The following is a 17,403-nucleotide window of genomic DNA, read 5'->3' as shown; positions in this document are numbered from 1 at the left end:
GTGATAAACATAGATATACTCTATGCTAGTCACAATCATGAACTTATGAGTGTTGTAGCCAGTTTTTTAGTTACTTTGCTTGGCCATGAGGTATGATGTGATGGGAAAAGCTCAAGCTGAAAGTTAGAAGGCCTGCATTTTAGTCCTGGTTCAGACACTAATTAGCCAGTTAAGTAGGGCAAGTCATTCCACATCTGCGCTTTAGCGTCATCTCAAAATTAAGAAATTGGAGTTAGGCAAAAGGCAACAAAAGCAAAAATAAATAAATAGGACTACATCAAACTAAAAAGCTTTTGCACAGTGGAGGAAACTATCAACAAAACAAAAGGAAACCTACTGAATAGGAGAAGATATTTGCAAATGATATATTGGATAAGGGGTTAATATCCAAAATATATAAAGAACTCATGCAACTCAATACCAAAAAGAACAAACAGTCCAATTAAAAAATGAGCAGAAGACTTGAATATTTTTTCAAAGAAGACATACATATGGACAATAGACACGTGAAAAGTTACACAACATCACTAATCATTAAGGAAATGCAAATCAAAACCTCAATGAGACATCACCTCATATCTGTCAGAATGGCTATTATGAAAAAGAGAAGCCATAACAAGTGTGTTGGAGAGGATGTGGAAAAAAGGGAACCCTCATATATTGTTGGTGAGAATGTAAATTGGTGCAGCCACTATGGAAAACAGTATGGAGGTCCTCAAAAAATTAAAAATAGAAATACCATATGATCCAGGAATCTCATTTCTGTGTATATATCTAAAGGAAATGAAAACAGGATATTAAAGAAATATCTGCACCCCCATGTTCATTGCAACATTATTCACAGTAACTAAGACTTGGAAGCAACCTAAGTGCCCATCAATGGATGAATGGATAACGAAGATGTGGCACATAGATATATATAACGGAATGCTGCTCAGCCATAAAAAAGAATGAAATTTTGCCATCTATGACAATATGAACGGATATAGAGGGTATTATGCTAAGTGAAATAAGTCAGACGGAAAAAGAAAAAATATCATTAGATTTCACTTATATGTAGAATCTAAAAAACAAAACAAATGAACAAGCAAAAGAAAATAGAAACAAGCACATAGATGCAAAGAGCAAACTGGTGGTCACCACAGGGAAGGGCATGGGGATGCGCAAAGTAGGTGAAGAGGATTAAGAGGTACAAACTTCTAGTTATAAAATAAATAAGTCATGGAGATACAATGTATAGCACAGTCAATAAATTGTAATAACTTTGTATGGTGACTTGTCATGGTGATCATTTTGTAATGTATATAAATGTTGAATCACTATGTTGTTCACCTGAAACTAATATAATATTGCATGTCAATTATACTTCAATAAAGAAAAGAAATTGCAGTTAAGTACTTTTCAGTTTTAATAGTCCATGGGACTACATGTGAACTGACCGTTATGTGGAAGTCCTGCAGTGATCAAAGAGACAGTAAAAGGAGAGCGAATAGCTGTTGCTTTATTCTATGTTATATTATCAATGTCTTCATAACTTATTCAGAAATATGGGTGATAACCAATTTGGAAGTCAAATATTGTGGAAATTGACTAGTGATGTGATTAAGATTGAAAAAGGTAACCTAGAAGCCCAAGAGGAAAAAGTCTTTTGTTCAAGAATAATAACTGAAGATACAACTGACTAGATAGGATCTAATTTTACATTCTGAACAAGTAACATAATTTCAAATGTTAAATTTGGGGGATAGGGTATCTGTCCAAAATCATTAGAAGTATATTTTGCTTTGCTCTCAGGAGGAGAGAGACATCTGACCTTATCTTCTCCTTTCTTTTGGATGTCATAGTCAATGGCAAATGGAAAGAATCCAGCTGGAAGATTTCCACTAAGTCTTGAAGGAAAGCAACAAGCTTAAGATAACGGTATATGGAGTGGCCTATTTCAAGAATATAGTAATATATTATCTTCCCTTTTTCTTCAGCAGAGTATTTCTGAATCCCATGTGTGAGGAAAGCAATACGATTCAGGGATTAAATCTTTAGTCAAATCTACTTCCCTTTTAGAAACTTCAGGTTTCCTAGCGTATGTCTCTGTAAATTTTCTGTTTATTTTTCCATCCATTGGTTAAAAATATAATCAAAGGATGTCAGAACTAGGAAGGACCTTAGCAATCACAGAGTTCAACTTGTTTCTTTTCCAGATGAGGAAGTCCTTTCAACAGAAGTGACTTACCCAGGTTCTTACAGTTTTCACTGGCAGAGATAGAGTTAGTATCTTGCATGAACTGTGAAAAAATGGAGAAGGGAGAGGCAGACAGTATGGCAAGTAGGAAAACAAAGGGAAAGAAACCTGAAAGGAGAAAACGTAAAATGTCTAAATCCTCATCTAAAATAGAAGTCAGCAAACTACATCCGCAGACCAAATTCATTCTATGGCTTGTTTTTGTACAGCCCTCAGGCTAAGAATGACTTTTACATTTTTAATGGGCTGCTTAAAAGAAAAAAACGAATATGTGACAGAGACCATACATGGCCCATAAAACCTAAAATATTATACTATCTGGCTCTTTACAGAAAATATTTGCTGATCCCTGATAAATGCTACAGAGACCACACACATGGTATAGCTAAGCAAAACCCAAATGACCTTCAGGAAAATCCCACAGTGACTAGATTCATCCAGGAAGAGTTTCTTTATCCATTTTCCATTCCAACCCACTATATCCAATACGCTGACCACAGAGACCAAAAGAAGAGATTCTTTTTCAGAAACCACCAGGATCTTATTCTCAGTAAAAGAGTATAATATTCAGAATAGGTCTAAAGGTCACAACAGAAATTATGGATTCTTTCTTCCCCTTCCCTCCTGTAGTTTTCAGTTTCAAATTTTGAAGGCTTGCCGGATTCCACTATGTTTATTTTCCCCTTCTCTGTCTCTGAGGAAAATAATATTATGTTGAACCATATGAAATCACTGATATTCAACCAGTTTTGACTTACATATGGCAATGTCTCATAGTTTAACTTAATGTTTAGCTTTCTGGTCACCTTTCCTTCTGAGACTTTTGCCTCTCTTCATTTTGATATACTTTGCCTTATTAGTGATTATTTTATCTGTGTTTATCCAGCTTCCAAGATGTCTAGAGCTTCTTTATACCATGAATCCTTAGTTTTTAAATTTACAGACTACCCTTTGCAAGATCTTTGTTGACTCAAGCTACTCTGAATACTTCATTTAAAGTGTGCTGACCTAGCCCTTACTATCAACAGGCATACACAGTGGTATCAATTTCATTCATTGGTGGATAAATGGCTTCTATTACGAGTTTGGGATCTGGGATCATCTAGTACCATTCAAATGCATCGTCTATCTGGAAAAGTGCATACCTTGTTTTTGAAAGAATTTAACCAATTGTCAGAAGGTGGAATTATGGAAGGACTGTTTGGATATTTTATCACCCAAGTTTTACCATCTATGGCTGTATATGGCATAGGCTGGTGTACTGACCCATCAACCTTCACCATTCTCACCTTTCCTCATTTAAAGTGGTACTCAGCCAAGCTTGCAGAAATGAAGCTTACTGTTAAGAAATGCAATTAGAATTGGAGATGCTCTTTCTTGTCCATATATTAGGCATCATGATGCAGCAATGCAGAGACAAAGAGGTCAACAAGCGCAGATTTCTTCTCACACAAAGAGCTCAGTAAATATAGTTATTGATTATGCCAGTGTATTTAAAGCGAGAAATGAAGAAATAAAATTTAAAAAGCAATCTAGTGTAGAGGAAGGCTGTTTAGTTTACTATCATGGTTTAGAGCATACAATTTGGAATCAGATCAATCAATCTGGATTTGAATCCCAGCTCCTATTCTTACTAGCTATGTATATCTGGGGCATATTATTTGATCTTCATTTATCTCTGTAAAATGGGAATATCACCTACCCTATAGATTTCTGGTGGATATTAAAGGAAGTAACATATGTAAAATAAGCATTCAATAATAGCTTTGTTATTAATATTAGTAGAAACAGACATAATGATAAGTTAACATGGATGGTAGTGCAATTGATGATAATCTCCAAGTTTACTAAGATCTGAAATGCTACAGAAAAAAAAATTAGATGAAGTCACTAAGATGTCAGTAGAAAAACCAACTCAAGAAAATGAAGTCAAAGAAGATACAAGATACATGTTGCCTGAAGGTCGTAAGAATTATAGTGCAAATTCAGTGCTTGACATAAGCAAGAATGGGACTAAAATTCCTATACATTTCCCTTGTTAATTTGCTTATTCACTCACTCTTTCAATATACATTTTTCAAATACCTGTAATGTTCAAGGGACTGTACTAGCATGGGGAGAAGAACATAATATATAAGAGAAAGTTTGTACACTTAAGAGTGTTGTCATCCAGAGGTTTGTGAATTTTATGAAATCTTACATAGAATCCTGATTGAAACAGAAAAGAAGTTTCTCTGGTTAAATAATAGGAAGTGAGGGCACGTGAAACCGTATATACTTAGTGTCCCTTTCTCTCCCACCCATCCCAGGGTTCCCACTGGCACCTCCACTAACCATAAATTTTATGAAACACAGTTTGAAAAACACTGATCTAGTCTGTTATAAAGATGGTTTGCATAAAATCCCAGTTTTAGCATTCCTTCCTTACTCTCAAACACTGGTAGCCCCTCTGGATGGATATATATTAGACGTATAAGAGAGTAGACTATTTTCTACTCCTGTATCCTTATTTACACTATCTAACTGTTCTCCTAGCAAAGGCCAGTGGAAGACAAGACAGAAGAGAAACAAATTTTGATTAAAAAGGGAAATGCCATCAGGCAAATTTGAAAAATGTTGGTAATGTTTAGGAGGACAGGCCTGGTGGGCTCCGATATAGGGAACCCAGATAGTTAGGAGTAGAATGGATGTGGTAGACAGGAAGTAAATGCAAATAGAGGGGGAAAGAATAATAATAATTTTTAAAAATAATATTTCAAAAAATAATAATAATTTTCCATCACATACCTTTTCTTCTGACAACTTCATGATGAAAGGAAATTGATTTTTTCTGTATTTCATGACATCAAGGAAGGGCTCTAAAGTGGCTTAACTTGAAACCATGTGTTTGGCTTGTGTCACACAACAAAAATATGTACAAACAGCAAGTAAAAAAAGAAAAGGTGTTAGACAGGCCCTCTTAGATTTGATCAGACCAAGAGACAAGAGGAAATGGCAACATCTCAATATATAGGGAGGAAAAGCTGATGGCAGCTTATCCTAAGGGGTTTTCAAACCTTTCAAAAGTACCAGTTTTGAGCAGTTAACTCTCGGAAGCAATTTCTATAATAGATAATATAACACCTATTATAGGCATAATAGGTACATTAAATATAAATAATAAATATATGCCTCTGAAATCTGCTCTACACAATACTCTGAGATGTCAAAATAACCAGAAGGGAGCATTTTCTCTTACTTTCAAATTCAATAGGATAAGGAAAGATCTGGTGCCTTCTCCTTTCTATTCCTAAAGTGCTTTCCCAGAGATAACTTAGCCACAAAATAATATACTGAGTGGCCCCTTGCCTCTACGTCTTTGTACTCTGAAACACCATTTCTCGTCTCACTCCTATTGCAAACACTTGCACATCCCTCAAGTCCTAGGTTAGATTTCACTTTCAAGCAACAATAGCAATGACAACAACAAAAACAAGAAAAGTCTTCCTTTGGCTGCCTCCAGCCCCCGTGTTGCTCCAAGTCCATGCTGGCTTCATTTCCATGTGTTCCCTTTGCTTGTCGCATAGCACTTACCATATAATATTGTAACTGCCTGTTTAATTGTTGCTATCCCTTACTAGACTATAAGCTCATTGAGGATGAAAGCATATCTGTTTTTATTATCACTGTGTCCCCAGCAGACAGAAAGGGACAGCCACACAGTAAATGGAAGGAATGGAATGAACAAAGGACGAAAGAATGAATAAACAAATAAATAGTTCCACATATCAGCGACTGGGAAGCTACCTTTGTGTGTGATATGATTTGAATGGTGCTAGAACAAATCTCTTCCCTAAAGGAGTTTCCTCACCTACTTTGCTTGGGATCTGACTTTCCACTATTTACAATTCAAATTTCACTGGATTAGGAAGACCATTTGTTATTCCAATAGCTCTTTTATGATTATGCAAATGTATCTGAGTGAGAGTAATGTGTTAACACACTCTGTTTGCACCTTATTAGAAAATGTGAGTCCTGAGGAACAACACATACAAGATAAAATTCTAGGGCAGCATTGTCCAGTAGGACCTTTTGTAATGAGAGCAATATTGCTAGTGCAACTAAGAAACTGAATTTTACATTTTATTTAAATTTAATTTTAATTTGAAGTAAAATTTAATACAATTTTAATTTAGTAACTTAAATACAGTGGCTACTATACTGTACAGTGCAATTCTAGAGGAGATAACACACCAAAAGGAGGAAAAGAGGAAATGGAAAGCAATATGGAGGCCTTCAAAGACTGCTTTGTAAGGCTCACAAGTTCAGTTCTGGTTCAGGAACAAGTTGGTTTGGATAAAACATGACTGCAACAAAGCCAGAAAGGAACCAAAGATCTGGAAGTTAGATGAGCCACAACACATGTAGCTGGCATTGTGAATGGAGAATACTGGTACTTCAGCATCCCCATATTCAAGAAGGCACTAGAATTGGCCAAATACAGAAAGAATCAATACATTTCTGAGAGTCTGGAATTCCACCATAATGCACACAAATTTAAATTTTCTTCATGTCAGTTGATATAAGTTAATTAAAATAAGATTCTCAAATTTATTAGAGCATTTGTTCTTTTGAATTTTATTCATCTTTCTACTTGTTCTTGTTTTTACCATTTTTAATGTTGTTTAATCACAGCATGCTAACATTTTCAATAATGCTTAATGGCACAAGATGACTTTGCAACCAGAAACACAGACCATTTAGGAGCCATTTAATGAATGGAAAAGTCACCGGAATTAATAGATGCATTCGTTCATTGCTAAGTTTAAGATAAATCTTTCATGTGTGTTAATAACTTATCTAATAACTTTACTTCTTACTATTGGTGCAGAAACTTCAGATAAATATGCAAATTGTGATGTTCTTTGACTATCTGTAATTTGGCATCATCGCATGTACTTAATGTCCATAATTTATGACTATGTAAATGCTCATAAAATATTTCATCCTTGCTGGCTGACAAATGTATGGTTGAAAAATGTAAACTTATAAAAGTTAAAGGTGGCAATGAATTCAAATTGAACTGAAAAAAGGCAATTCCTACACAGATACATTTGAAGGACTAGTTTTATCTTTTATCTGACTCTTTCTGATATATAATCTTTCTATATAAATATCTGGGTAATTTGCCTGCTCTACCTAGATAATCACTACAGATTTGTCCACCTAAACCTGAAATACCAACAGAAAAATAACCAATTAAGTGGGGAGAGAAAACATCATTAAACCAATAGTTTGACTCTAACGACTGAGTGACTGGATTGACCAGTTAATGGAGTCAGAGATGTTGCTTCGGAAGCCCACGATAGCGTAGACTCAGTGTTATTTCTTCTGATAAAGAGAACAAAGCTGAAATGGAACCATTTTTATTTGTGATTACATATATATATATGTTTTATGCAAATCAATTTCACTAAAATCTGACCTGAAATTGAAGCCATGTCGAGAGTGTGTGAAAATGAAAGTAGTTCTATGAAGTTAAAGCTTTAGCTGTTCCTATGCTGATAAAGGATTTTAGGTTTAGGATTTTTTATCATATGCTTTTGTCAAATCAATCAACATGGCCTATCTTTCCAGTGCAAGATCAGCTGAAAACCCAGAAATATTTGCTTTTTCTTCCATGCTAACATGTTAAGGAACTGAGCTACACAGTTCATAAAATATTGTGTTTGGAAGCCTTTCATTTCCCTCTTGTCTCTGGGGCCGTGTAGATGCAGAATAAATTCAAATAGGCTGAGATAAGGAATTAAAATGAGCATCTATCTGAGCCTAACTCTAAATCTACTCTCAAAGTTCAAAGTGGTTCTCTGGAGAATCAGTTATTTTCAAGGTTCAATTCACCATTATCCATCTCCTCGACCCTGCAAACATAGTAAAGCATATTTACAGGTTACATTAGGTTATCAAATATCTCCTAGTAAGGCAAGAAAATGATATACTGACTATGGATTAGTAGGTACTGTATAAATCAGCTACCTTGGGGACTGAAACTATGGTGGGCTCATCAGCCTCTTTACACCCAGTTTATGCCGAGGTAAATTACTTGAGAAAACTTAACCTAGCCACTAGAGAATGACGTAAATTCCAAGCTTGCCTCAAATCTCATTATCAACTCAATAGCTATAAGACTTTGGTCAAGTTAACAAAGAGGTATATCAATTTAAAAAAATACACTTAGAGACATACAATGACATTTACACGTGAAATACATGTTTTTGGACTTCTGGGCTGGCAAAGCAATACTTAGAGACTTGTCAGGGCACTTTCATAACAGGATGACTTCTCTCCAGATTTTAGTGCCTTCTCTTAATCTGTAATGTAAATATGCCCCCAACAAAGTATCCAAATATTTAAAAGTTGAGGCAACTTACTACATGGATGTCCTAACACCTTCACTTCATCAAGAGCGAGTTAGCGTTGATGTCCCGAAATCATTGCTTCAAAAATCACTTGGGAAAGAAAAAGGGGGAGGATTAGGAAAATCATGAGCCAAGACAATCTCATAGGACTATACAGAACAGTAAATGAGGTGATATGTACAGCCTCCCACAGTGCTTAACATATTGTAAGACTTCCATGAGTGATTTCTTTGTGCACCCCAGACTATTACTTTTCTGAGCAAGATTTTCAAATTCATAATAGTATTGGTATAACTTGATAACTTTGAATTTATATCTCAACTATTCCGTATTTTTAAAAGTAATAATAATATTAACACATATACAATTCCTGCATGGCAGTCAGTCATTAATATGGTAAAAGCCCATTAGCAGTCATGGTTTAGAATTTTGTGACTTATAAATAATGATCTCCGAAATTCTGCTTTCTATATTATGACCCCCTTATATTTGACTTCCTTATATTTACTAAACCAATATTTCACCATCATCACAACTGAATATCCTTTAAATTCTTCCTATTTTCTGATAACACTCCACTTCTGGTTTCATTTGCTTCCTTACTTACTCTAGAAGCCATGGTCAAACATTTGAATGATATTTTTCATAGCACCTTAGAATTCTTAGCCCCCTTGGCTTTCTGCATATTTGCTGCACAAAATCCTAAACTTTGAAAAATCCCCAATGTCTGTTTTCTTCACACTTTTATACAGGCTGCTGAGCAGCTGAAAAAAGTCAAGAAACTACTGATTAGGTTTACCTTCATTTGGTCCTTGGCTGCTGGTCTGAAATTCATTCATTTATCTTTTCTTCATGCCATTCTGTAATCTCTACAACAGTCATTCCAAATCATTTCCCCTGTCCTTGAGCCTTCAGCCACGATTCCTCCTCCTCACTCAGTAAATAACTTAATTTCTTACTTTATTGAGAAAAAGACCACCTTACATGAACTCTCTTCTTGTTCCCCCCTCCATCTCAAAGCTTTTCTGGATTTCCCTTTGTTATCTTTTCCTTTTGTCTTGCCTGTGAGGAAAACGTGTTCCCCTTTCCAAGATTAATCCTTCTGTCTTCTCCTTCTGTTCTACTTTGCTGCCATTATTTCATCCACTAACCCCTTTTCTCTGACATCTTTAGTATTTCTATATGCCCACTAACATACTCTGGTCTAGGAGAAACCAAAAGGAAAACAAACAAAAATAATGTAACTAACAAAGACTTTTTCTATGAATAGCCATTCACTGAAGCTTATGGCATATATCTAGCCTTCCTTCCCCCACCAACCATCTCAAAAATATAATCTGTAGTCACTTCTCCTATTTGTCACCATCTACTTTCAAGCCACTTACAATCAAGCTGCTTCTCCCCCACCCTCTATTGAAACTGTTTTTTGAAGGTCACTAATGATCTCCTAACTGCTAAATTTCAGTCTTAGCCCTGACTCTGCTGGACCTCTCTGTAACATTTAATACAGTACATTACAGTAACTCCTCTTTGTTGAAATTATCTGCTGTCTTGGCTCACGATTCCTTAGCCTTTTGAATTCTCCTAATGTTTTGGCCATTTGTCTCTGTCTCTTCTGCTGACCTGCTTTTTTTCCTGTTCCCTTATTGTTACCATTACCTAAGATTCTGTCTTTTGTTCTCTTCAATTCTCCTTCAATAATCTCCACTATAATGACTTCATCCATATGTATGATTTCAAATATCATCTCTGTTCAAATGCTTTTTTCTAATCTATATCTTCAGTAATGACTTCTCTCTTTAGGTCTCAGAACCTCAGTTACAAATGCTGACTGAACATTTGAACGTTTTCACCTGGACAAATGTTAATACCTAAAACTCAAAATATCCAAGTGTTCAGCTGATTATTGTTATTTCAGGCTTTCTCCATTTACTTATTTACATTTTCAAAATCCCTAGGTTCATAAATCCAAGAGTCATCCTTAAAATTCTCACTCTTTCTCAAACCACACTGTGTTATTGGTGCTGAGTTGATTCTGTCTCCTAGCCACTCTGTGTACAGCACAGAGGAACCCTGCCTGGTCTTTTAGTGACATCCTCTCACCTTCTGGCGCTATATCAGACCATGCTCTGCTGCTATTGATAGAGTTTTCATGGCCAATTTTATTTGGAAGTGGGTGACCAGGTCCTTTTTTCTAGTCTGTCTTAGTCTGGGAGCTCCACTGAAACCTCTCCCCCAGTGGCGGCCTGCTGGTATTTGAAATACCATTGGCATAGCTTTTGGCATCAGAGTGCTGATTCTCAGCCACTAGACCACCAGGGCTAGCCAGTCAGAATTTCTTATTAGTTCTCTCTCTAAAGTCTCTCTCTCTCAATCTCTCCTTTGTTCTCTCCTATTTTCATTCTCACTGCCACTACTCCTATTCAGCTTTCTAATACTTCACGTCTGGACTTATTCTAATACCTCAGTCACCTGACCTCCACTCCAGTCCCCACTCCAATCTCCTCAGAGTTACAAACGTAAAGCTTCAGTCATTTTGCTCGATATCATGTGATATCTTATGTGGCTTCTCCTTATCAAATGAATGAAGTCCGAATTCCTTAGCCTAGTATGGAAGTTCTTGAAGGCTGATCCTAACCTTTATTTTCTAACTTTATCCCCAATTACTTCCCTTCACATACCCTACTCTACAGCCACACTAGACTACCTATCATTTGCAAATCAGACACTACTTTTCTGTCTATGTTCTTTTTTATCCTCTGGAAATGCCTTTTCCACATCTTTGTTTTTTGAAATCCTGGACACCCTTCAAGGTTCACACAAAGTTCCCTTTCTCCATATAGTCTTCCTCGTTGTTTCTCCTTGGCAGGAAGTGACTGTCACTTTGCTTGGGACTCCAGAATGCTATTTTTATTCCTCTTATTGCATTGCCCCATATTGCCTAAATAACAGTTATTTATATTTGTGAGTGGTCCTGCTACTCAGCTATTAGCTCCATGAATACAGGAGCTTAGGCTTATTCATTCCTGTCCTTCCATAATACCTAACACAGCACTGTATACTAACAGCTCCCAAATATTTGTAAAATAGATGCCCAATTACAAATGGGTTGAATGTTGAAATTTAGAGCTTTGTTCTGCAGAGCTTCAAGTACTTTAGGGGCATTATATCACATCTTGAAAACATTCTTGGGAACAAAGCAAAGGACAGTTGCCATTATCTCTGTGAAGGACTAAGTGGCAAAGCAATTTACTAGAGTTGGTAGCAGAGCTGCAAATCCAAGGCGCCTGACTTCCAGACAACTGCTCTATCCCCTGGATCATGCCTGCTCTCGAATGAAATTAGTTCATATTAATTTAGAAGTAAATTTCCATCTCCTTTGTTTATCCAACAGTTAGCTTTAATAGCCACATTTCCCCAGATGGATTGTTGCTTAGAAATCCAAATCGCCTCACTTCTTCCTCTACCCTCCTCCTGCTGGCAATTCTCGCTCCTCCCTGTCACTTGTGTGGAAATGCCCTCTGGTTGATGTCCTTTCTCCTCACTGTTTTATTTTCCGATGCACTGGAGGCGGGCTTGTTCAGCTTCTTTTCCTTTCTCTTCTTTTCTGTAGTCATTCCTCGAGTGAGTTGAATTTACCTGCACTAAATTTTGCATGTCATGGGTGGCCTCACATATTAGAGGGCAGAAAATGGCTGCAGCTGAAGGGAGGAGAAGGGAGGATAATGACTCTATTTTCTGCAGAAAGAGATGAGATCATTTTTTAAAGATGTCATTTCCTTTTAGATACAAAGGTTGTTAGACTCCCCTTTATGTCCTTTTATCATCCAAGGTCATGGAAAAAGTAGGAAGACATTGCTTCCTAGGATGATAGTGAAACCTGAGCTGTCGGTCATCATTTAGGTATAAAGATCATGAAGCACTTTGTTAACCACTAGTGTAACCAAGATGTCCGTGGGCTGGATCATGATAAACATTCTAGTGTGGCAGCACAATACATCAGCTTTAGATCTAGCAGTAAAAATAGGAACTGGAGAGAGTTAGGCATTATTTGACACGTCCAGTCTTGAGCACACTGTTCCAGTGTGTCTATTAGTAATGGTCAGATGGTTGTATGTGTATGTGTGTGTGTGTTGAAGACATAATTCATGACAGCAGAATCCTCAGGATCATGTGACCCAGGCAGTACCTCCACAATCCTGAGAACCAGTTGAAAAGAAAATAATATTGAAGGAATTTTTTTATTTTATTTGCTTGATACCCACTAGCTGGACTGACTATTGTGGTTTTTCTCTTGATTTGATTGTTCTGAGGATAAATTTTGAAATGCTATTAGTTCTTGTGAATTTAAAGCTGTCAAGATTCTACTTTTTCATGTAAAGAAGGTAACTACACCCAACCTACTTGCACTTCTAATTTGTAATCTAAGTTTGGAAGACAAGCAGGAAGCTTTTGTCTCTGGGGACCAACTCATCTAATTCTTACTGTTGTGTATGACAGCTTAACATGTAAGATAATTCATCATCTATTCTAACCAAAATGTAATTACATATTCTATCTATAATGTCCTCCACTTCTGTTTGAATCCAGTAAACTGTGTTATATAAATAATAATCAGTAATAACCTGACACATAAAAATATTCTTTAGGTAATGATGAACATTAAAATGAAGGAATTATTTCAACAGCAAGATATGAACTTATAGGAAAATAATGGTGCAAACATTTTGTGCTTGCCTTTTCCTGATCCTCCTTTGTATCTCAAAACCCAACTTCATCGCAGATTTCCAGTGAAATGTCTAACGGGGAGACTAGCAAAATGTAATTTAAGGAAAGATGACCACAGGTAATTAAATAATATAAAGCAATGTTAAGTGCTTTATGTGACTTCAACTCAAACAAGACTTCAGTACTTCCCACTCAATGAGAAAGAAATCTTTTTTTTAACTTTAAAAAAAAGTGAGTTGCTAAAGAGCATTAGATTCACTAGTAATGAAACAGATCAAATAAGAGTAACCATTTTTATTCAGTGGTAGTATGTAAATAACCCAAGAGGATCATTGTGAATGTAAAGAAAATAAAAAAAGAGCTGAAATTGCCATGTAAATAATAATAATAAAAAGTGGCTGCTTCTGCCAAAGTACTGTCAACTGATACAGATTGTACAGCACCATAATTATCAGAACTGACATATGTAAAATGATTATAAATTAATGGCTTGTAGAACAAAGTCATATGTTATAGATTTTTACTAGGTAGATACATAATCACATGGAACCAAGGACCTTTAAACAATGTAAAATTATGAAATTAATCTAAAATGGTATACTGCACACAGTGTAAATTATGAGATCATTTTTCATATGATTAAGGATGAATTTATATACCTAGACACTTGAATGAGTGGACTTCATTATATACAGCTATTACTACTGCCTGTGTGACAGGTTTGGTCAGCCTTACTGTAAGTACTTTAACAGTAAGTCAATCCCGGGAAAGGTTACAAAGTTGGAAATTAGATTTATCACACGTTATGTGATTGGTTCCAAGAACTAAACAATAAATTGGAAAGGTTGTTGCTCTTACAAATTTACATGTATTAAGTACAAACAGCATGCTGGTTTGGCAATTTGAGCAAGTCGATGGACTTGTGAATACCTCAAAGGCTTTCCTTCAATGATATTTCATTCTTTTCACTTGATAAGTTGAAGAGTCGGAATGTAATTTTCCTAGAATGTGTTAACTCATTTTGCCATGAACTTGAGAGTCCTGTAGATCCTTTCTGTTTGAAGTTGTAGCCATGTTGTACCCATAGGATGATCTCTTCTTTGTAGTAAATGTTGTGTTCCTACTGTGTTATCTTCTATGTTTTGGGCAAGCTCAAGATGTGGCAAGGACATGAACAGAACATTTCTGCTTTATGAAAAGTTTCTCAGGAAACAAAATTTTCTTTCCTGATAATATATTCAGAAAGTTGTTAGTGTTCATGCATGGTATGGTTTTGGTTTACTAATGTTTGGCCAATGCTAGAAACATGCGTAAATTGAAATTCATAAGAAAAAGATAGTAATGTAAATCATAACTCTGTGAGAAAAGACTTTGTGTTAATGTTTATACCAAGATTCCATTTTTGTGAGCAATAGACTGTGTCTACATGACACCAAAGCATCTGGATGCAAAGTGAAAAATGTAGTCAATCATCTACATGTTTCTAAATATCCAGATGCTTTGTGTTGGTTAGACAAAGATTCCAGATGATTGACTGAATTGTTCATCCTCACAGTTAACATGAATAGATTACTCCATCTGGCACTCTGGGGAGGAAGACAGTCATAAGAAGTCAGAAGACAGAGCATGAGATCTTACGGAGGAAGCCATGGTTAGATGATACCTACAATTATTTTGTTCTCATGCAATTCTTAAGTTGATTGCTGACCTTTTTGTCTTATCGTTAAAACCACAATTCAGCATAAAAATTTTTATTTTCTTCTCAAAACCCTATTATTTACTTTTTTGGAATAAATGTTGCATTGATTCATTGCAAAACTTTATAAGCTATCATGGAGTCAACAGGTATTAAATAGATTAAAAGTGAATAGTTTTAAATACTGTCTCCTTCAAGTATCAATGTATTTAAAAACAGCCCATATTAATTATAAATGTCAGAAAGAAAAAATTTTCCTTGTCTAGAGTCAGTGAGGAAGCATTTATTGAACATTCTTGTATAATTCATCCATTCCTTCACTGAACATTGAGCCACTCCATGAGCCAGACACCATGCATAGGCTCGGGGATGTAAGTTGAATCAGATAGTTTTTGCCTTCAGACAATTCACATTCCAGTAGGGGCTATAGAAATGTTAGCAGATAATAATAATAGAGTGAGATAAGTACCAAAAGAACCATGTGCAAAGTGTTATTGAAACATCGGCAATGGAGCCACTGTCTGCCTAAGGTGGGAGAAGGGCAGTTGTTAGGGAAAATTTCATAGGAGAAATTTTTTTGTGCCAAATCTTTAAAGAAAAGGAGAAAGAGAGCAATCAGAAAAGCTGTATCAGAAAAACACACAAAAAAAACCCCTCCTGTTTAGAGGTATTAGAGAGCTACTGAGGAAGACAGAATGGAGGAATAAAAATTCAAGAGGAAAGAGAAAAGTTACCCTGCAGATGCCAAACATTTTACCTTGCATTCCCTTCAAGGAAATTGCTGATTCATAGGAGGCATGAATAGAGAGACTGGTAAGCTGAGCCGCTGTGGAGACGTCGCCACTAAGAGTCAGAAGGGTCTGCAGAGCTTTTTGGCAGTCTCATGAGGCTGAGAGAAAAAAAATGGAGCTTACAGCTACCACAGCAGGCAATAAATGACTGGAAAAGATCCCAAAGAAAAGAGAAGAGCAGAAAAGCAAACCTGACAGTTCAAGCAGATTTTGTTCTCGAAGTAATCACCAAATTGTAAGTGGCACAAACGTAGATGTGGAGAAAACTTGCAGGATGTGGCTCTTGAGAGGCTGAAAAGGTAAGAAGAGTATATCAGTTAGGATTCACTCAGGAAATGAGAACTTCTCTAAATGATATGGAATAAAGGATTTATTATATGTGTTGGATCTTATGCAGTTGTGGGAGCTGATGCAGAAGACTAGGGAAGGCTGATGCCTCGGTACTTGGTGACGGGTCTAAAGTTGCTAAGGGTCAGCAGGGCCAGTATTTGAAAAGAAAACCATGACCAGAAGCAGAAGAGAGTCAGGGCAGACTGTGACCCATGAGGACTAACTGAAACCCAAGAGGACAAACTGGAACTCATGTTTGTCTATCACTGCTTTCAACTTCATTAAGGCGGGTGACTTGTAGAAGGAGCTGGCAACATTTGCCATGGAGCTGCACATGTGCCTAGCCCAGGACACAGAGCTGCTCAAGAGATCTGGTAAGAGCTGGATTAGCTTCATGCCTGGCTGCTTCTCTAAGCTAAACAGGGAGTGAGCAGATTGGCCACAACATGCATGAACTTCAATGGTTCCTGAACCCCTACACCTACACCAACCTTGAGAGCATAATGCTGCTGCTTTAATTCCACCCTCCAACCCTCACAGAGTTTTTTTCCCAGAGATCAATACTATCTTAGAACCAAACAGAGAAGGGAATTCTAGGAAGTATAGTTTCTCCTTAATATAGCAGAAAACCACTAAAGACTGACCCTTGTCAACTTGGCATCCATATATACCTCTTTTAATCATATTTGTCTTCCGTATAAAAATAATATCAACATGATTCAACCATCCTTTGCACCACTGAAAACACATTAATCAAAAGAGGATGCTTATCCATCTTTGGGTAATATTCAATCCTCTTCTAACTGAATCATACACCCTGAATTAGTGAGCTCCGGCTGCCATACATAACAAAGTACCACAGACTGAGTGGCTTAAACAACAGAATTTTTTTCTCACATTTCTGGAGGCTAGAGGTCTAAGATCAAGGCATCAACAGGTTTGGTTTCTTCTGAGACCTCTTTTCCTTGGCTTACAGATGGCCACCTTCACACTGTGTCCTCATATGGCCTTTCCTCTGTGTATATACACCTTTGGTGTCTTTTTTTGTGCTCCAATTTCCTCTTTTTATAATGACACCAGTCAAATTGGATTAGGGCCAACCTTAATGGCTTTATTTAACTCAGTCACTTCTTTAAAAGCCTTATCTCTAAAATAGTCACATTCTGAGGTGCTAGGGGCTAGGACTTCAACATTTGAATTTGGGGGGGGCGGCACAATTTA

The sequence above is a fragment of the Equus caballus genome, chromosome X, assembly GCF_041296265.1.
Source record: "Equus caballus isolate H_3958 breed thoroughbred chromosome X, TB-T2T, whole genome shotgun sequence".
NCBI lineage: Eukaryota > Metazoa > Chordata > Mammalia > Perissodactyla > Equidae > Equus > Equus caballus.
The sequence above is the reverse complement of the archived record's forward strand: the minus strand, read 5'-3'. Positions refer to the sequence as shown.